The sequence below is a fragment of the Artemia sp. Qi Xiang Cuo genome, chromosome 1, assembly GCF_049724085.1.
Source record: "Artemia sp. Qi Xiang Cuo chromosome 1, ASM4972408v1, whole genome shotgun sequence".
In the NCBI taxonomy this organism is placed as follows: domain Eukaryota; kingdom Metazoa; phylum Arthropoda; class Branchiopoda; order Anostraca; family Artemiidae; genus Artemia; species Artemia sp. Qi Xiang Cuo.
In genome coordinates this window covers 58,156,976-58,179,472 of record NC_142794.1, presented here as the reverse complement: position 1 = coordinate 58,179,472, position 22,497 = coordinate 58,156,976, and the positions used below count along the sequence as shown (strand labels likewise).

At 35.1% G+C, this 22,497-nt stretch overlaps 1 protein-coding gene across 4 annotated transcripts in view; it reads left to right on the top strand.

Moving 5' to 3' along the window:
• The first annotated feature begins 1,575 nt into the window (after positions 1 to 1,575).
• Positions 1,576 to 22,497, top strand: part of GlcT (ceramide glucosyltransferase) — a 109,289-nt gene continuing 88,367 nt past the window's right edge. The window contains exons 1-3 of one of the 4 annotated variants that reach the window (XM_089108494.1): positions 1,585 to 1,696; positions 15,010 to 15,122; positions 18,198 to 18,564. The gene's annotated coding sequence lies outside the window, so the exon portion shown is untranslated. Of the gene's footprint in view, positions 1,697 to 9,182; positions 9,334 to 15,009; positions 15,123 to 18,197; positions 18,565 to 22,497 lie in introns of all 4 variants that reach the window. The other 3 variants (XM_089108485.1, XM_089085658.1, XM_089085649.1) reach the window with 3 other exon arrangements.

Sequence of the window (22,497 nt, the reverse complement as noted above, 5' to 3'; positions counted from 1 at the left end):
GCCTTAGGGAAGGTTTATTGCTTGATTTTCATGGGTTGGTGATGAAAGTAGCCTAAACAACAATTTCAGATACTATTAGCCAGATATTCCATACTATGGCTAGTGCCAAGCAGGTACCAAGGTATATGAGTATCGTTAAAACTGTAGTAGAGCTGCCCACGGTAGACAAAACTTATTTTTTACTCTATATTATTAATCCAGTTCAGTTGTAAAGTTACACAGATACTGTCCAGTAGAAGCAGAATATAAACAAATCACTTCTCACTGTATATCCTGGATCTATTGCCCAGTACTTCTGCACCATATAGAACATGAGCAGCTCTACTACAGGTTTACCTGAATATCTAATATTATGGCAGTAGTCTAAATATTCAATAACTGCAAAAACAACTTTTGACCATAGTAGGCTATATGCAAAAACAACTTTAGATTTTGGGGTAAAGGTGCAGATTAGCTACCCTTGATAAAAACAATGTATTTCTTACTTATATTATTCAGTCAATTAGGCTGTAAAGTTGCACAGATACTGTCCAGTAGAACCACAATATAAACAAATCAGTTCTTATTGCATATCCTGATTCTATTGGTAGGGCCTCTGCACCCTACACTACAGGGGTATCTAATCTGCACTTTTACCGATTTTGGTTACATACATCAAATATTTGCAAAAATGCAACCATTATTTTTGTTGCCCTCCCAAAGGCAAAGGGGCATTGGTGCTCATGCCTGCTGCTAGATGTAATCACTCTAAAAACATGATAACTTTTTTGACCAATCACCCTCTCCCTTCCTGAAATCCTAGATCCACCACCACTCCCTTAGGGCATATTTAAATTAATAGAATGTTCAGGATAGTTCAAAGTTCAGTTGTTTACTGTGTCTTTTGAGCACAAGGAGTTCAGAAGTGGGAAACTTCTGATTTTCCGATGGAATAGGCGAAATTTTGCAGAATTACGACCCAACAATATACATGCATAAGGGATTAACCGTAGGCTAATGGGAGTTAGCAGTAATATTTAACTCTGATAAGGGACGAAAGGTCTGGTAGGTGGAAAATTGAGCAGACAATCTCTAACTTTAGGTAACTCTATTCTTTCTGCTTTGATACCTTGCTGATTCAAGGCTTAAATTCTGTCCGGAATTTTTTTCTGGACAGAAAATATCAAACTCGATCTGATCAAAAAACCTGGTCAAAAAATAGTAAAATCTGGGGAAAAAATTTGGCCAGAATTCCTGAGACGAAAATCCGACCAGTTTTCAGGTCGATGAGAACAGCGATCTGGGCAGTGAGAATTAAGCTCAAGAGTGTTTATTTAATTTCTGTTCGTTTTCTTTTTTTAGTAGTAATTTATGTCCGTTTAGAGTTTGATATATTATAACAATTTGTTTGTACTGCTTCTTAAGTCTAATATGGCTCTTTACTGCTCTTTGAAAAACCTCTTTTTCAGACGTTTTTTTTTAATTAATTGCGAGAAAAGGCTTTAATACGAAGTAATTATTAGTGTGAACTAACCCTGTAAGCGTCAAAGGCGAAGGCAAAAGTATCTTTTAGGAAAGAAGTCGTGATAAATTCCCGGTAAAAATGGAATGTCTGTCTTCAAAAAAGATTGGATGGCTATGATTCAGCAGAAGGTTCGCTCTGTGTTACGCCTATACTTTTAGGAAAAACTTTGTATTTGCCTGAAGAAAATTGCTGGTAATTCATAATTTTGAATTAAATTAGATAGCTTTATTGCAAATTAAACCCTGGAACAGGCTAAGTCAAGGGTAGGTTAGCTTATTATTGTTTCAAAATTTATTTAGCCCACAGAAAATGCTAAAATTTTACTTTTGGCTATCTTGGAAAGGGGTTAAGTTAGGAAAATGAAACTTTCAGGGATGGGTCTAGAGGTTAAAGTAGCCTATGTCCCGGAAAAGTATTTGAAGTACCTACCTCCACTCCTTCTCCCTCTAGAGGGTCCTCACCTTTGATAACTGGACAATATCTACCAAATCATATTATTGAGTTAGGAATTAAGTGAATACACCATTCAATGCCTTTTTTTATGCTGATTACGAATATAATAAGCATTTCTATTGGAAATGAATTTCAGCCCCCCCCCCCCTATAGCGGTGATACCGACCCAAACCCGAAAATGACATAGAGAGGGGGTGGGGGGCTGAAACTAATTTCCGATAGAAATGCTTATTATATTCATAATCAGCATAAAAAAAGACATCAAATGGTGTATTCACTTTAGTCCTAACTCAATAATATGATATGGTAGATATTGACCTGATAACCTTTAAAATCTGTATGTTATAAAAGCAAAGATAAAATTCTACTTTAGCTACTTTTGGCTATCTTGGAAAGGGGTTAGGTTAAAAAAATAAAACTTTCAGGGATGGGTCTACAGGTTAAAGTATGTCCCGGGAAGGTATTTTGAAGTACCTACCTCCACTCCTTCTCCCTCTAGAGGGTCGTGAAATTTCCCTACATGACGATCTATAGGCTATCTATTGAAATTTTGACAAAACAACATTTTACCTTAATTTTGAGTTATTTGTTTCTTTTTCTCTGGTTTTAGTTCTGAAAATATAATTCCTGTTATTTGAGTAGAATTTAAACCATTTCAATGGTTTTTTTTTGTTTTTAATTTAGGAAATGTATTTGCATAGGCTATCTTTAAAAACTTATAAATTGGGATTGAGCAAAGTTGTAAAGCTGAAAACAACTTTGTTGTACTACTCATTTTTTGTGATAGATCTATTTTGCAAGGTTTCACTTTTATAATAAAGATTCTTAAAGGTCATCAAAGGTCAAGACCCTCTAGAAAGAGGAGTAGAGGTAGGTACTTCAAAATACCTTCCCAGGACACATTTCAGCCTGTAGACCCATCCCTGAAAATTTTATGTCCCTAACCTAACCCCTTTCCAAGATAGCCAAAAGTACCAAAGCAAAACCTAGAAAAATAGGTCCTCTGTATAAATGAAGTACAACAAAATTATAGGCTACCTGCCAGTGATGGGATACCACCAGATGGCTAATTTGACAAAGTAGGCTATATATATATACAATCTTTAAATTAGCCAACCTGTATTTTAAGCATAGGAGTCCAGCTGGGCACAAGGAAACATATTAAGAAGACAATTTCTACTCCATAATATGGAGAATATTCCTAGTTAACACATTTTGCAGGGGGGGGGGGAGAGCCTTTATCTTTACTTTTTTCCTTGTTTTTCTAAGAAATTCATAACTTTACTCCCATATTAGCCATGTGGTGGATGTCTGCCAGTGATGACTTCAAAGTTTGGATAAGGACTCTGGGGCATCTTAGAGTAGACAACCCCCTTTGTTCCTAGTCCCTGTCCAGACCATGCATGAATGACTCCAGGATTGAGATTAGATGGTTTGATTGCTCAGGCAGTTCCAAAATGAGGGAACATGGTTGGAAAAGAAGTAGTAGTGTTCTCTTCTGCTGGTAGTTTCTTGGGTATTTTTTTTGGAGTTTCCTCAGGTTCTCCAGTTAGGGTTGAGGGGAAGAAGAGGGGACCCCCCCCCTCTGGATACCACCTTGATAGGATACTGTCTCTGCTTTAAATTAAAAAAGTAATTAACTTTTTGGCATGCCTGCTTTAAAAAATAAATAAATTTGAGACATTATCATTTACATATAATACCTCCCTAACCCCCCCCCCCTCTGGATACCACCTTGATAAAATACCATCTCTACTTTAAATTAAAAAAAATAACTTTTTGGCATCCCTGCTTTCAATAAAAAAAATTTCAAGATATTATCATTTAAATGTAATACCTCCCTACCCCCCCCCCTTTGGATACCACCTTGATAGGATAACATCTCAGCTTACATTAAAAAAAAAAAAATTTACTTAATTATTAACAAGGTTAAGGAAAAAAAAAAATTAAGGATATGAGTAGAGGTACAATGATAACAACAAAAATGTCAAAATTATTCAGATATACCTCAAATTATTGGAAAACTGAGTCATAGATTTGCCATGGCATTCAATAAGATCCAAAGAATCTAATTAATAGAAAGCACACACAAAAGCCAAATTAGGCCAGTAGCTTATGAGAAATTGCAAAACACCCAAGACAATGAACAAGTCCCAATAGGGGGCCATGGGTCTATCAAGATATTTCAATGGTTTCCCAGGGAATTTGATATCATTTTCTTCCATCTCCACTTTAAATGAAAAAAATAAGCTCTGACTTTGCAGTTGACACAATAAAGAATTACCACAAAATTAATTCAAAGTCAGACAAACACCGCTGCCTCTGCTGGCAGCAGAGCGCCTGAGGTGTGCTGGTGGTTTAGTGACACTTTTGTGGTGGTCGACCAGGTCTCTTGTTGGCTGTGTTCAGTTGATCTGCTGGCACAGCATCAGGGTCTAGTTAAGTTAAGATTGGCTTGCAGATGCTTGAAAGCTATGCTGACATCACTCTTTTTCCTTTGGTAAAGAAGGGTTAGAATTTTCAATGCTACAAGCCTCTCATGGTAAGGGAGGGTTCTCAAGCTATATGGCTTTTGTTTGGCATGCCGCTGGACAATTTCAAGGAGTTGTTTATCTCCCTTGAATTGAGAGAAGGCCAGTGCCATACTAAAACCCAACACTGGGCGTACCATAGAAATGTAAAGCTTATTTATAACATATGGGTTGTGACTAAAAAATGTTCGTTTGGTGGCACCAAGATATCTCCCTGCATTTGCAGGGAGATATCTTTGCTGTTTTTATACTGGAGCAGCTGCTGAATTGGGGGTTTGTCAATGACTAATGTTGTTTACAGTTATTAGGCTCTAGGTTGAACCCCTTGCATTTTTCAGTATTGTACTGTAGCAGCCTCTTTTCTTATCAGTGAGCTAGGTTTTCCTGATGTTTGTGCAGATAGGCTCTTGTTTCAGCAGTATCAGCTGCCCTTGTAAGTTTGGATTCATCAGCATAGAAGGTTATTTTGTGTGCAATGAAGGCCATCACTGATATAAATATTTAAGAATGTCAGGCCAAGTCAAGTGCCCTAAGGCATTCTACTCTTCACTGGTAGTGATTAGAGTAAACTAGGGAGCCATCAGAAGTATAGAGAACAACAACCTTTGTTCTGTCTGTCAGGAAGCCCATAACCCAGTCAATGACTTCTTTCTTTATTTGGTGGCATTCTAGTTTAAGCTTCAGTCTATGATGTGGGACCTTCTCAAATGCCTTAGCCTGGTCAAGGAGGAAAAGACCAACTAGGATCTCTTCATCAATGAGCTTAGTAATGTCATCATAGGCATATAGCATGTTTGCGTGTATCAACCTGCCTTTTCTAAAACTGTGTTGGCAGTTTGGTAAAAGTTTTTTGGCCATCAGATGTTGTATGATGGCATCATTTATTGTGCTGTCTGTAGTTTTAGAGGGAACAGAGATCAGACTGATAGGTCTGTAGTGTTTGGCATCTGTATGCTTCCCTTTTTTAATACAGGAAGCACATTAGTAGTCATACAATCTTTTTGGACTTTTCTGGTATTTAAAAATGTTAGCTAATGGGGAGGCTAACTGGTTTGCCATTTCTTTCAGGAGTCTTGTATAGATTCCATATGGACCTCCTGCTTTAGTTATATTGATCTTAGATTACTATTTATGGACCTCTGCAGTAGTGAATGTCATCTATGGCATGGGGATAGTGATATGCTTAGGTGGTAGGTTTGGAAGTTGTCCATAGGGGTCTTCCTCACAAAAGTTTCATGAGGAAGATTCATGAAGTTCATTGGATTTCAATATTCTTTGGTGCAATTTGCTAGTTTCTCTTCATACTAAGTGAAGACAGGTCTCACCTACCACCTGATTTCTGGCTAGTTTATATTTGGTGAAATCCTCTTCTGTTCATGTTTTCTTCTATTTAGTACATTTTGGTTTCTTTTTGTTTCTTGTTCTTCTGTGTTTATAGGGATGTATGGTGAAGCCTTTAGCATCTTCATGAAACTAACCCAGAAGTGTTTATTTTTTAGATTAAATTGAAAAAAACAAGTTTTTTCAACTGAAAGTAAGGAGCAACATTATGAATATTAAAAATTAAACCAAACAGGAATTATTACATTTATGAGAGGGTTGCCCCCTCCTGAATACCTTGCTCTTTATGCCAAATTTTGAATTTTTGTTCCAATTGAGGAGGAATAGCCCCTCATATCTGTAATGACTTCTGTTTGTTTTAAGTTTTAGTGTTGCTCCTTACTTTCAGTTGATTTTTTTTTTTAATTTAATTTCTGTTCATTTCTTCAATAATGCCAGGAAATCCAGCTCCCCCTCTATGGAAGTTTCCCTTTTCCCCAAAAAATTCCTCCATTGTTAGATCCTCATACTTACCCCCCCCCCCTCAACTGTCATAAAAATACCCCATGAAAAATATCTGTATACTTCCCTATAGCCAATACTATATGTAAAGAATGGGCAAAGTTCATAGCTTGCAGCCCTTCACCCAGGGGCTGTAGGGGATCAAGTCATCCTCAAAGGCATAGTTATTAGATCTTTTGACTTTGCTTAACAAAATGGTTATCTCAAAATTTTGATTGAACCACTTTTGGGAAAAGGTGGTATGGGAGGGGGGCTACCTGCCTTCCATTATTTTTGGTCATTTAAAAAGGGCATTAGAATTTTGATTTCCAATCAAATGAGCCCTCTCATGATCTTTTACGACTGAGTTGATACAATCAACCCTGGGAAAGAAAACCAACAACAAATAAATGCATATCCATGATCTTGCTTCTGGCAAAAATGCAAAATTCCACATTTTTGTATATATGAGCTTGGAACCTCTACAGCAGTGTTCTCTGATATGCTGAATCTGATGGTATGATTTTCATTAGTATTACTTGATGTTTTGCTGGTGTTTCCCCCCTTTTTTCAAAAATTTGGCAAATATTTTCAGACTTGTAACTTTTGATGGGTAACAATAAACTTGGTGGATTCTATATATTTTGAATAAGCATCAAAATTTGATTCTTTTGATGTATTCATTGTTATCAAGACTATATTTCATAGAGTTTTGGTTACTATTGAGCTGCATTGCTCCTTACAGTTTGTTACCACAAACTGTTTGATCAATCAATAGTTTTTTTTGAAATATTGCCATGACATATTGGCATTTCTATGTGATGTGGGGGTCCAGTCAACCATTTCAAGTTCCTCTAAAATCATGTTAGTTTTTACATTGAACCTTCACCTGATGGTCCCAGATATAGCCCTTGGTTAAATGAAAAAACAAATCCTAAAACAAATATTATTACCTTCATTTTAAATCATATTCAATAATAAAAATCCTGAAAAAAACTGGATAATGATTAAACCTAGTCAAAGCTGGATTTCATCAAGAAAATACTAGAGCCACCTGCTATGTGATGCATGACAAAAGTAAAAACAACAAAGAAATATGTTATTAAGGCTATATATGGGACCATCAGGGAGGTGAGGGTTGTATTGTTAGAAATGCAAGTATGATATTAGAAAAGAGAATTAAATAAAGAATCTAAAGGTATAGTTTTATTTTATTAAGATGTTTTTGTCTGCAGAGCTGCCAAATAGTTCTGCTTTTCCTGCTTCATGAGCAAGCTGTTTGAGTATGCCATATTGCCTGAAGTTTTGACTAAATGTGATTTTTCTGATTATCAATTTGGGTTCAGAGCCGGTTTTGGTTGTTCTCAAGCCCATCATATACTTGGTCAGTTGCTAGTCTTGGCAAAAATGCAAAAAAGGCCACTATTTCTGCTTGGTTGATATCTCAGGCACTTTTGACAATGTTTTACATTTACAAGTGCTTCACTGCTTAGTTAAAGCAGGAGTTAATTCTTCTGTTGTAAAAGTTCTTCAATATTGGTATTTCAATTTGTTGGTTTGGTTAAAATGGATAACCGAGCCTATTTCAGTAAAGAAGGGAGTCAGGCAAGGTGGTGTGCTGTCTCCATATATTTTTAAACTGTGCTTGCAGACTGTTTGTAAATGCTGTCTCCTACTGTGTTTTTAAAAAATATTGCTGTTAGTCACATTGCCTATTCTGATGAAATTCTGCTAATTAGTCATACTAGGTCAGGCCTCACAAAGAATCTAAATGTTCTGGTTAATGCTTTGAGTATGATTGGACTTTCTGTAAATGCTTCAAAGTGCAAGTTTCTGTGTTTTAATATTTCTAACCCTGGTCCTCCTTTACATGTGGGTACAATGCTACTCAAGGGTGTCTCAAAGTTGAAATGGCTTGGGATTACTTTTTCTGATACACTTTCAACTGCATGCTCGTCTCTGGTTGCTAGTGCTCTGCTGTGTATTCACTTCTCATATGGTAAAATCTCGCCTAATAGACAGAGGTACAGCCACAGTGGCTTATATAAACTTTACCATAGTTTTTGTTCTCCTACAATTCTTCTTCTTTCTTGTTTGCAGCCTTTAATGCGCATAAAAGACCATCTTCAGCTAAGGAGAGGCTATTTTAAATATTGTAAATTCCTGCTATATTTACCAAGGTGGTACAGAAATCACAAAATTATTTCTCATTTTGGACTTATCGACCCTCTAGTGCTGCTTGACAACATTACTAAGGATCTGAAGACCAAGACTCCAAGGAAGATATGTACCAGCGATCCCCTCACTTATTTTTTTCCAGATTAGTGATTCTATGGATATTGTTACATTAATTGTCTTGCGTTTTCCTTATTATTTCCTTGTGGATTATATTATTTTTTTTTTTTTACTCTGCATTTATTTTATATTGTGGGTTACAAATAAACTTACTTACTTACTTATAGTATGTTAACAAAGAGTCCACCAAGTGATTACAATAGGATTGATGGATAAAATATTGTTTGAAAATGTGAATAACAGTGGGAGGAAACATGATAATCTGATGAATAGAAATTGCCTGCGTATTACAAAGTAAGAGTCACATTGTTTTAATTTTTAGTCTTTTATATCCTTGGGCAATATCTGAGACCATCAGGGGAGGGGGCATTGTCAGACTTGAGATATGATATTTGAAAAAAATATAGAATAAGGAATCTAATGGTACTACTTATTTTTGTAATAGTGTCTCCTACAGACTCACTAATCTAGGATGTTAGCTGATGCGCTCTCTAGATAGCGAGTCCGTCTTTTTAGATGCCCTAAATAATATGTTTTTTGTTTTCATTGCTTGATGTGTTGTATGTCTTTGTTGACAGGTATCTGTATTCTTTACTTGACAGCAGTATTACCTCATTGTGGAAGATTGGGATCAGAATAAAATATTGTTTAAAAATCGTTTTTAAATGTGGATAACAATGAAACAAACCACTGGAATCTGATTGAAAGAAACACAATACACATTACAAAGTAAGGCTTTCATTAGTAGCCTTGTATATTTATTGTTTTGTATAGTCTATAGCATAGGGTTATATCTAGGATTATCAGAGAGCAGGTTGCATTATCACAGTAGTAAATATTATGTATGGAAGTTACTGAATTGGGAAATATAATGGTGCAACGCTTTTCTTTTTATTATGATGTTTCCTTCAGAAAAGCCACTCTCTTAGATTGTTTCCAGATTGCTACTAAACAGATTTCCCGTTTTTTTCTGTAGATTAATTTTGAAAACTTTCCACAAAATAAGTTTCTCAAAGAAAAGTAAAGAGCTCCATTAAACCAAAAAAGAGTTGAAATAAAGTCAAATAATCTTCCAAGCGTAAAACTACCACAAATTGCCATTAATAAATAAATGTAACCCAGAACAAACAGAAATTACAATAAATAACCAAGTCAAACTCAAAACGAGCAGAAATTAACATGAGTAGTGCTGACAATCCCCATGACTTCTCAAGAACAGAACATAATTTGTACTTTACTAAAAAAAAAAAAAAAAAAAAAAAAAAAAATTAATGTAGATTTTCAGTTTAATGTTAATATACTGATGTTTATTCCTTAAAGTCATAATAATTTCTGATTTATTAATATTAAAGAAGTGAAAATATTTAAAATGTGTTTTGTTTTCAATAAAATGCAAATTATGTTCTGGTTTTGAGAAAGAATGGGGATTGTCAGCCCTAAACATGTTAATTTCTGCTTGTTTTGAGTTTGACTTGGTTATTTATTGTAAAATCTGTTCGTTTTTGGTTTAATTTATTCATGGCGGTTATTTATGGTAGTTTTATGATTGGAAGATTATTTGACTTTATTTTTGCTCATTTTTGATTTAATGGAACTCTTTACTTTTCGTTAAAAAACTTTTGTGGTAATTTTTTTTTAAATTAATTTCTTTTGTGTTTTATTGACATATTCTTTTTCATGGAAAAAGAAAACAATATTTTATATTTTTTCAAACAGTTTGTGGTAACAAACTGTAAGTAAGGAGCGACCCAGCTCAATGGTAACAGAAACTCTAGAAAACGGGTTTTTGATACCAATAGATACATCAAAAGAATCAGATTTCAATGCTGATATCAAATATATAACTCATCAAGTTTAGTGCTACCCATCAAAAGTTACGCGTCTGAGAAAATTTGGCTGATTTTCAAGAAAAGGGGGAAAGACCCCCTAAAAGTTATAGAACCTTAATGAAAATCACACCATCATATTCAGCGTATCAGAGATCCCTACTTTAGATGTTTCAAGCTCCAATCTGCAAAAATGTGGAATTTTGTATTTTTTGCCACAAGAAAGATCACGGATGTCTGTTTATTTGTTTTTTTTTCAGGGGTGATCGTATCGACCCAGTGGTCCTACAATATCATGGGAGGGCTCATTGGAACGGAAATTAAAAGTTCTAGTGTCCTTTTTAAGTGACCAAAAAAATGGAGGGCAACTAGGCCCCCTCCCACGCTTATTTTTTTCCCAAGTCCCCCGATCAAAATTTTGAGATAGCCATTTTGTTCAGCATGGTCGAAAATATGATAAAAATGTCTTTTAGGATGACTTAATCCCCCGAAGTCCCCAGGGGGAGGGCCAAAAGTTATGAACTTTACCCAATGTTAACATATAGTATTGGTTATTGGGAAGTATACGGAAGTTTTCAGGAGGGTTTTTTTCTGGTAGTGGGGGGGGGGTTGGGGGTTATGTTGGAGGATCTTTCCATGAAGGAAGTTTTCATGGGGGAAGGGAAATTGCCATGAAGGGGGCGCCGGACTTGCCAGCATTATTTATTGGTTATTGGGAAGTATTCAGACATTTTCAGGAAGGATTTTTTTCTGGAGGGGGGGCTAGAGGAGGGGGTTACTCTGGAGAATCTTTCCGTGGAGGTTGTTTCTTTGGGGTAAGGGACATTTCTATGAAGGGGGCGCCGGATTTCCATGCATTATTTAAAAAATGATCAGAAATTAAATAAAAAAAAGAAAGTTTTTTCAACTGAAAGTAAGAAGCAACATTAGAACTTAAAACGAACAGAAATTATAACGTATCTGAGGGGGTTCTCCCCCAAGTCAATACCTCGCTCTTTAAGCTACAGTTTTTTTTAGTGCTTTAAAAAGAGCTATCTATTCTAATTAAACGGCCTTTGTGATTCAGGGGTTTGTGAATCAAAATTTTTTTTAACTTTTAACGTAAAGAGTGTGGTATTGATTAAGGGGAGAACCCCCTCATATACGTAATACCATATACGTAATAAAAAAAAAACAATAAAAAAAACAAGCGATACGGCTCAATAGTAATCAAAACTTTTAAAAACGGAATTTTGATGTCAATAAAAGTATCAAAAGAATGTGTTTATAATGCTGATTCTAAATATATAAATTTTATTAAGTTTAGTATTACTCATCAAAGGCTACGAGCCTGAGAAAATTTACCCGATTTTTTAAAGAGGGGGGAAACATCCCCTACAAGTGAAAGAATTTTAATGAAAATCACACCGTCAGATTCAGCGTATCAGAAAACCCTATCACATAGGTTTCAAGCTCATATCTGCAAAAATCTGCAACTTTGTATTGTTTGCCAGAAGAAAAATATACGAATATAGAAGTTAGTTACGTAAGTTAATTTGTAAATTACGTCCTAACCAAATTTAGAGACATCCATTTAGCAAAAGAAAAGTTAAATTTTTATGCAATTATGAAAGGGGCTGTCCCCTCCTCACCGCCTCGCTCTTTTCGCTAAAGTTTTACTCTGTCTCACAAATCTGTTTTTTTAAAAAATAAAAAACTGATTCGTTAATCTTGATGCGGTGTTGCGGGGCCAGCCCTTGTCAGATACAGAATAAATTCTGTTCGTTTTAAGTTTTAATGTCGCTCCTTACTTTCAGTTTAAAAAACTTGTTTTTTTTATTTAATTTCTATAAGAATCCATAGTTAGGTTTGCTATTTGTATGGTGGAGAAACTTTTTCAACAATCTTTAACAACATAACCCTTTTGAAAATATTGACACAAATACTATTGTTTAGTTTAGTTTTGTACCTCCTCAAGTTCACCTGAAAAATAAAACTTAATACCTTTCCCAAAAAAATTCTTTCTATGCTTTTTGAAAACCAGGGTACATTTACACTCTTTTGATGTAGTTAAATTGTAAGAGCAGAAGTAGTAATACTAGTATCCCTGAAAGTTTTAACAAAATGCCCTCAGTTGTTTATTGCTGAAATGTCTTATTGGCAACCAGCATACACATAGTGACTTTTGATTTAGTTTTAAAGCATAATGGTCAAATTGCATAACTATGAGGGGTTGACATACCCAATATCCTCAGAGACATACTTACTGGACTATTCAACTGTGCTGAACAAAATGGATGGTTCAAAATTTTGATTGGATGTGTTTAGAAAATTAATGGGCTTGGGAGGAGGGCTTCTTGCCATCCAATCACTTTTGACTCTTAAAAAGGACAATAGAACTTTTGATTTCCAGTCAAATTAGCTCCTTTAAAAGTTTGGAATGATAGTCCTAGCTATGACAGGGCAACACTGTCTATGATATTGCGTATATGCCCTTTTGAAAACCTGCATCCATATGGTTTTTTTGTTTCATTACAATTTCCCTTAAATGTTTCCTAAAAGTTTCACCTTACTACCCTTAGCATCATAAGTTACAGTAACTGTAGTAGTAGTATTAGTAGTATATACATAGTGCCTTCTGGCTAGTTTAAAATCCGCCACAACTTACCCTGAAAGGTCTAACTTAATGATGTATGCCATTCTTAAGATATTGCTTTTTAACCCTTTTGCAATCTACAGGCTCATACTTGTTTTTGATTTAGTTCAACAACCACCTAAATGTTCCTTGAAAGCTTCACCTTAATACCCTTAGCTTGCATAGTAGCAATAGTTGTAATTACAGTAGTAGCATTGGTAGCAGTATGTGTATTGTGCTTTTGGTTTCTTCAACATCCTATTCAATACATGCTGAAAGTTTCAACTTAATACCATCAACTGTTCTTGAAGCATTGCTGATATGTTCTCTTGACAACCTGTTTAGGCATAATGTGTTTTGATTTAGTTCAACAGTTTCAGTATTCCCCAAAATTTTCGCACTAATACCCTTAACTTTAGTAGCAGTAGTAGTAGTTGTAGTACAGTATGAGTAGAAGCAGTAGCATTATGATGAAAATATTGTGTTTTGGTTAGTTCAGCATCCCCCACAACAACAAGTCCTGTAAGTTTCAAATTCACACACCAAAGTATTCCTAAGATGCTGCTGATATGTCCTTTTGACAAAATGCACACAGATGGTGTGTTGTGATTCAGTTCACCTTCTATACTGAAAACGTCACCTTCAACCCTTAGGCATAGTTGTAATAGTAGTCACAGTAGTAGTATTAGTAGTACTAGTTGTAGTATTAATAGTACTAGTACTAGTATCAGCAGTAGTATTCATATATTGCCTATTGGCCAGTTGGACAACCCTCTCATCAAGTCTTGGAAGTTTCAACCTGATAAAATTAGCTGTTGCCATGGCATTCACGTCCTTTTGACAATCTGCATGCACATACTATCTTTAGTTCAAATTTCCCCTAAATATTCTCTCAAATTTTTACCTTCATTGACTTAGCCTTAATATTACTAGTATCATAGTGGTAGTGGTAGTAGTAAGAGAACAAGTAGCAGTCATAGTTTTGTATTAGCAGTAGTAGTAGCAGTAGTACCAGCCGTAATTAATAACAGTAGTAGCACGTACATGATGCCTTTTGGTCATTTGAACATCCCCCTCATGATACTCCAGAAGTTTCACCTTAACGTTTCCTCAGATGTTCATTGCAATATCCTCATCCTTGGTAATACTTGCTACAGAATCAGTAGTTTTAGTGGTAGTAGTAGTAGTAGTGGTGGTAGTTGTAGTAGTAGTAGAAGCATGCAAATATTGCCTTTTTGGTCAACCGATTATCTCCCTTATCATTTCCTGAAAATTCCAAATTAACATACTTTGTCACTCTTGAGTTACGCTCTTCGTACAACCCGTATGCACATAACATGTTTTGATTTAGTTCATCACTCACCTTAATATTCTCTGGAAGGCTTACCTAAATGCCTTTCTTCTTTTTGGAAAGTAAAGGTTGAACATGCCCACCTTTCTTAATAACATATACTATATGTAAACAATGAATGAATTGCCTATCTTACTGCCCTTGCTCTGATGGCTGTGGTGGTTTACACGTGCAAAGGCATAATTACTGGACTTTTCAACAATGCTGAATAAAATAGCTGTCTTAAAATTTTGATTTTATGGGTTCTGGTAAATGATGGTCGTGGTGGGCCTTGGTCAGAACAACCAAATATATATATATATAGGCCTATATATATATATATATATATATATATATATATATATATATATATATATATATATATATATATATATATATATATATATATATATATATATATATATATATATATATATATATATATATATATATATATATATATATATATATTAGGGCTTTAGGGATTCACCGAGAACTTGCCAGGTTATTAGAAACTGTCTAGGCAATTTGAAATGTTTGTATATGGGTGAATTTGAAATGTTCTAATAATAAATATATTGGTTGTGAATAATGAAACCTAAACCTATAGGGTTTATGTAGAAAAATATTTCTAGGTTGGCCTCGCATTCAAACTCATATTAAGGAATACATTTTGGGGTAGGGCAGATTAAATAGAGGAGCAAAATACAGTTGAAGTGAATGAAGATTATTGAAGAACTGCAAGAAGGTTTGAGTTTTTTTTTTTTTAAATCTGTGAGACCTTGAAAAAACTTTTAAACGTGTGGTCATATTAGAATAGATGTCCAATCTTCAACTCAAGACTACACAAGACGGTTTTTTCTTTCAGGGCTTTAACAATAGAAATATACAGTGATAATCTACCTAACCTAAAAGTTGTTCTTCAGTAACATAGTTTGCAACTTGTTCTCACACAGACTGCTTGTATACTGGCACTCAGGTTTCATATCATTGGAAACATTTTCATTCTCGTGCTGCACCGAGATGTACAGGAGACTAGCCTCGCTACTGTAAAAACATTCTTATGTTTTCTTTGCTTAGAAAGATGAAGCAAGGGATATAGGGTATCCTCTTTTGATCAGCCCACGAAGCCCCGAGGGGAATGGCCCCAAACCATGCAGTAAACCTGTTTTTCACAGATACATTTTACAACAAAAAGAGACATGTCACACCTTGTTAACACCAGAATCTTCTAAGGAAGTCGAATCTGTATGGTTGAAGGTATAAGTTTGAGCCGCGACCCTTTAAACACCTAGAGTTCCATGTACCCTGATTTGCTCCATATACCCTAATTCGGTCACATTTTGCCTTGGAGATCGTAATTCAGACAAAACGACGCAAATTCACGAAAAAAATTCTGGTGTCCAATTGGCTTGAAACTGGTAAGGCAGAAAAATAACAATTCATACCAAAAACAGTTACCAGACTTGGAATATTTTTGATGAGTTTAGACCAAAAGGAGTCACCGCACTCTTTCAGGGGACTTTTCCCAAAAAAAGATTTTTAAAGTAAAGGAGAGCAACTCAAAACCAAAAATGAGCAAAACTAAATTCATACAGCAAGGTAAACTTAAAACGAACAGAAGAAAACAACAGCATTATAATACTGTTATTGCAGTCCCCCTCTACAAACCACCCTAAAGACAATAGTTTCTGTTATGTTTTACTGAGAACGAAGTCTATTCTAATCAGTTCGTATTTGTTCATCATAGAGTTGGAAAACAGTTGCTTAAACTTACAGGAATCCTTTTTTATGCTATATTTCATTGTCTTTTGAACAATGGATCTATTTTCATTTGTCTAGCCTGTAATAAATCGTCATCGATGTTTTCTTCCTTTTAAACAGATTCTTTCAAAACTATGGGAAAATAATTAACGAATCACTTATTGGTTCGGCAATTCAAAATTTTTTTTTTGGGCAAACTAAACAAATTGCTTCAAAATTACCTATTGCAGTTTAAAATTTTGTATTTAGGTTTTAATTTTCCATACTTCGAACTAAGTTTATTGTAAAGCTAAAGCGTTCACAAAAAGTGTCCGTTTTAAATAATAAAAATAACGAAAAATTTCCTTTTTAAATATTAAAATTAAATTGAAAGTCACAAATGTATTTAGTATAAGAAAAGTTCAGCATTAAAGTTCAGCATTGTGGCGTTTTGTTGTTGATTAAATAAAAAAAACAAGTTTTTTTTTTTAACTGAAAGTAAGGAACGACATTGAAACTTAAAACGAACAGATATTATTCGGTATATGAAAGAGACTGTCCCCTCCTCAATGCCCCGCTCTTTACGCTAAATTTCGAATGTTGTTCGAATCACGAAACCCTGAATCACAAAGGTCGGTTAATTAGAATAGATAGCTCTTTTGAAAGTACTAAAAAACTTTAGCGTAAAGAGCGAGGTATTGACAAGGGGACGAACCCCCTCATATACGTAATCATTTCTGTTCGTTTTAAGTTTTAATGTTGCTCCTTACTTTCAGTTGAAAAAAACTTGTTTTTTTATTTAATTTCTGAGCGTTTTTTAAATAGTGCCGGGAAATCTGTCGCCTCCTTCATAGAAATGTCCCTTCCCCCAAAGAAACGTCCTCCATGGAAAGATTCTCCCCTAAACCCTACTCCGACCCCCCCCCCCCTCCACCAGAAAGAATTCCTCCTGAATACGCCTGTACACTTCCCAATTACCAATACTATATGTAAACAATGGACAAAGTTTATAACTTGCAGCTGGGAACTGTGGGGGATTAAGTCATCCTCAAAGACATATTAATTAGATTTTTGACTATGCTGAACGAAATGGTTATCTCAAAATTTTGATTGGGTGACTTCGGGGAAAAATGAGCGTGGGAGGGGGCCAAGTTGCCCTCCAATTTTTTTGGTCACTTAAAAAGAGCACTAGGACTTTTAATTTCCGTTTGAATGAACCCTTTCACGATATTCTAGGACTACTGGATCAATACAATCACCCCCGGGGAAATAAAAAAGCAAAAAAAAAAAAAAAAAAAAAAACAAAAACGCATCCGTGATCTTTCTTATGGCAAAAAATACATAATTCCACATTTTTTAAGATAGGAGCTTGATACTTCTATAGTAGGGTTCTCTGGTACGCTGAATCTGATGGTTTGATTTTCATTGAAGTTCTATGACTTTTACAGGTTGTTTCTCCCTTTTTTCGAAAATAAGGCAAATTTTCTCAGGCGCTTAGCTTTTGATGGGTAAGACTAAACTTAATGAAACTTATATATTTGAAATCAGCATAAAAATTCTGATTCTTTTGATGTATTGGTATCAAAATTCTGTTTTTTAGAGTTTCGGTTACTATTGAGCCACAGTTCGTTACCACGAACTGTTTGATTTAGTTGATGTTATGACAAATGGTTTCAGCTTTCTGAAATATATAGCCTATCCTTTTCAGCAAAGCGCAAATGGCACTCTAGTCTCTATTGGATTTGTGGAGTCTTTAGCCAAGCTCATATTTATCTTCATTTCTGATTGTTTTAGGTTTTAGTTCATTGCTCATTTTAATTTTTGTTTTAGGTTTAACATTTTCATTCAAAATAATTTCTGTTTGCTTAAAGTATTGAACTATAGCCGTACACTCTGCTTCTGATCGTTTTAGGTTTTAGTATTGTTCGTTATTTTTTTTCGAAATGCTTTTAAAATTTTAACTTTTCTGAAGGATCCTCATAAGATCATGGAGGGTGTTAATCTCCCCCTCCCCATTCTCTTTGGCATGAGAAGCAATTTTAAAAATGATTGACCTTCTAATTTCCATCTTACCTTTTAGTTCTTCAAATTTCCAACTAATTGAGATGGTCCCAGGTTAGAATGTTACTTTGCTTCGCTCAAGGAACCCATTGATCAGCATTTTAGACGTGATGTTATTGTAGAGGACTGACGTCATATATTAGATACTTTTTCCTTAGTGGTTTGGATATTCTGCGGCATTTTGCAAGGCGCAGACTGTATTCGCGGGAGAATTTGGTTGTTAAAGGATATATGTGTAAAATATGAAGTCTGGAATAAATAAGAAGGATACAGAAGTTAGTGTCATCCTGAATGCATACCCAGGAATGTGAACATCTAAAGATTACGCTAGACGTTAGTTTTCTTTAATTTAGAGCAAGAGAGAAGAGATTGGGTGGTAACCAGTGGTAATTATAGATTAATACCATTTATGTTCAACCCGTTTGTGAATTCAGTGCTTGTATAATAATGCGAAAAATGTATTTTGTAGGCTGAATCCTAAATTGTTCATGCCTTTCCGACATAAGTTTCTAGTTAAAAAAAAGCTTTAAAAGATATGGTACCCGTACATAGGAGGAGGGAGGATATGCAGAGTAGTAGTCAGTATTATAATTCTATTATATCCAGGAGTTTAAAAAATTCAATGGTCACAACAACTTTCTATAAATCGGACAAAAACTTCTGATAGTAAAATATAGTAGTTACACATCATGACGATGGACACAATTTTAATCCGTGTCTGTATCTAGCGCTTGGAGGGCTGTGGGAAAGGATACACATCGTAAGCTAAATCCTAAATAAGCGTGACATGCCACTCTTACAAGGAAATTTTAATCTCACTCCAACATTTTCTTGCTATTTCGTTTTGAAAATAAGCCCCCTAATGTGGTAACGAACTGTCATACCCATCAAAAGTTTCGCGCCTGAGAAAACTTGGCTGATTTTCGAAAAAAGGGGAAAGACCCCTAAAACTTATAGAACCTTAATGAAAATCACACCAACAGATTCAGCGTATCAGAGAACCCTACTTTAGAGGTTTCAAGCTCCTATCTGCAAAAATGTGGAATTTTGCATTTTTTGCCAGAAGAAAGATCACGGATGCGTGTTTATTTGTTTTTTTTTTTTTCCCAGGGGTAATCGTATCGACTCAGTGGTCCTAGTATATCGTAGGAAGGCTTATTGGAAGGGAAATTGAAAGTTCTAGTGCCCTTTTTAAGTGACAAAAAAATGGAGGGTAATTAGGCCCCCTCCCACGCTCATTTTTTCCCAGCGTCACCCGATCAAAATTTTGAGATAGCCATTTTGTTCAGCATGGTCGGAAATATGACAACTATGTCTTTTAGGATGACTTAATTCCCCAAAGTCCCCGGGGGGAGGGCTGAAAGTTATGAACTTCACCCAATGTTAACATATAGTGTTAGTTATTGGGAAGTATACAGACGTTTTCAGGGATAATTTTTCGGGTCGGGGGGGTCGGGGGTTATATGGGAGGATCTTTCCATGGAGGAAGTTTTCATGGGGTAAGGGACATTGCTATGAAGGGGGCGCCGGAATTCCTAGCATTATTTAAAAAAAGATCAGAAAATAAATAAAAAAAACAACAAGTTATTCAACTGAAAGTAAGGAGCGACATCAAAACTTAAAACGAACAGAAAATATTACGTGTATGATTGGGTTCGCCCCCTAGTCAAGACCTCGCTCTTTAAGCCAAAGATTTTTTAGTACTTTCATAAGAGCTGTTTGTTCTAATTAACGGCCATTGTGTTTAAGAGGTCATATTAAAAGAATTTGAACAAAATTCGAATTTTCGCGTAAAGAGCGAGGTATTGGCTAGGAGGCGAACCCCCTAATATAGGCCTACGTATTGAAAATCTACGAACATAGAAGTTCGTTACGTATGTTAACTCGTAAGTTACATATATTTATTACTAATAAAAACGTTCGTAAATAAAATTAAGCAACTTTCGAGAAAGCCATTTAACCAAATAAAAGTAAAATTAATGTGCAAATTTTGTTTTAATTATTCATGTATGGTGAGCCAGAATCAAAACTTGCATTAATTCAAAAAGGTTCAAAAATTAAATTAAAAAAACAAGTTTTTTTTTACTGAAAGTAAGGAGCGACGTTAAAACTTAAAACGAACAGAAATTGTTCCGTATATGAAAGGGGCTGTTCCCTCCTCAACGCCTCGCTCTTTACGCTAGAGTTTGACTTACTCACAACTCTATTTTTTAAAACGATAAAAAACTTTAGCGTAAAGAGCGAGGCGTTGAGGAGGACACAGCCCGTTTTATATACGGAATAATTTCTGTTCGTTTTAAGTTTTAACGTCGCTCTTACTTTCAGTTAAAAAAACCTTGTTTTTTTTTATTTAATATACACAAGGAGAGAGTAGGATTTCCATAGGGTTAGTAAAAAAATCCCATAGAAAAGAAGGAACAATTTAGGTGTACGTGTCTATGTTTTCTTGGAATAAAAAAAGTTCTTCTACACAAAATAAAGAAAATTCAAACTTAAAGTAAGTAGAACTTGGCTGATAAAAAACTTAACCTAAAACCAACAGAAAGTACAACTAACGAAGAAACCAACTTCAAAACAAACTGAAATTACAACAAACAGGTAGGTATGCTATTCTATCCCGAGACTCTTCAGAAGGCTAGATAGTCAATTGTACTTTATCAAATAAGAGGAGGTTGCTTGGAAAGTTTTGTTTAGCCAATTTATTTTTTTCTATAGTGTATATTTGAAAGGAAGGAAAATATGACAAAAATAAGGGTATTTTTAAAGAAGCTAAGCGAAATTAATTATCACAAACGTTTTATTTTATTCCGAGTAAAGTGTAAATGGTGGTTTAGGCCTTTGGGGTGTTCGAGGGGATAATATGACTATAGAACTTGTGGTAAATTCTGTTTGTTTTAAGTGTGTTTGCATTGTTCAGTATAATTTCTGTTTTTGAAGTTTCTTTCACTCATAACTATTAATTATTAGGTTTTATTTTCTGCTCTTTTTAGGTTTGAAATTCTGTACAAGCTTTTTTTCTAATGTAACGTATAAATTCGCTCTTTGCTTTTCACGGACATGTTTTTTTAAAAATCTATCTTTGTTTTTCAGGCCATTGTTTTAAATGGGCTATTTTCATATTTTATTGCTCATTACTCCTTGTCTTTCACGTATGACGTGACCGTCGGAGGCACATTTTTTGAACCTTTTCCGCATTTGGTCAAAATGCCCAACTTGAGATATATATAAGATACGATTTGGGGATGAAGGGGAGCAAAGGACGATGAAGAACCGGGAAGTTGCAGTCTGCTAAGTTTCACTAACCCTAAGTACAAAAACCTAAAAAAAGTAAAATATAAAGTATCAATATAATGATAAATGTAATAAAGCTGCTTAATTAACTGAGTGGGTGAGATATTGTCTTTTAATCCAAAGGTAGGCCTACAGTGTTCTAAGCTGACTGTGGTAACGAAGAGTGAGAAGGTTGAACACAACCTGGCTATCTTAAGAGCAAGGGCTTTCTTGTCTTTTCCTACGTCATTTCCTTCATCGTGATTGCGGACGCCATATATCTTAATTTTCCTCCTCACGAAAAGTTCTCTCGTGGAGAATCCCTTCCCCACCACTCACAAAAAAATTGCTCCGATTTCCAATTACAAATACTATATGTAAACAATGGGCCATTATCATAACTTTCAGCCCTTTCCTTAGGGGTTACGGGGGTTATGTCATCCCCAGAGGCCTAGTTATCGGACCTTTCAACTATGCTGAACCAAATGGCTACTTAAACTTTTGATTGAATGTCTTATGAGAAAAAAGGGGGGTTGGAGAGGAATTAGCTGCTCCCCAATCTTTTTGGTCACTTAAAAGGGCACTAGAACTTCGGATTTCCATTCAAATGAGCCATCTCTTATCTTCGAGGACAATTGTTTCTATACTATCACCCCGGTAAAAAAAAAACAACAAATAAACACGCATCTTCTAGCAAAAAAAATCCTCATCTTTGTTGATAGTCTCTGAAATGCTGAATCTCGTTGAGATCACTTAACGTCCCCCCCCGCCCCCTTTGAAAATCAGGCAAATATTCTCAGTCTCGTAGTTTCTGATTGATAGTATTAAGCATAATTAATTTTATATATTTGGAATTAGCATAAAAAGCCAATTCTTTGTATGCACTAATTGTTATCAAAATTTATTTTTTTAGAGTTTTGGCTACAATTGGGCCGAATCGCTTCTTACTTACAGTTTGTTACCACAATATGTTTGATTAATTAAAAAGAACCTTTTCCAAAAATGTTTTTCGAAGAAAAATTAGGAGCTACATTAAACCTAAGACGGGC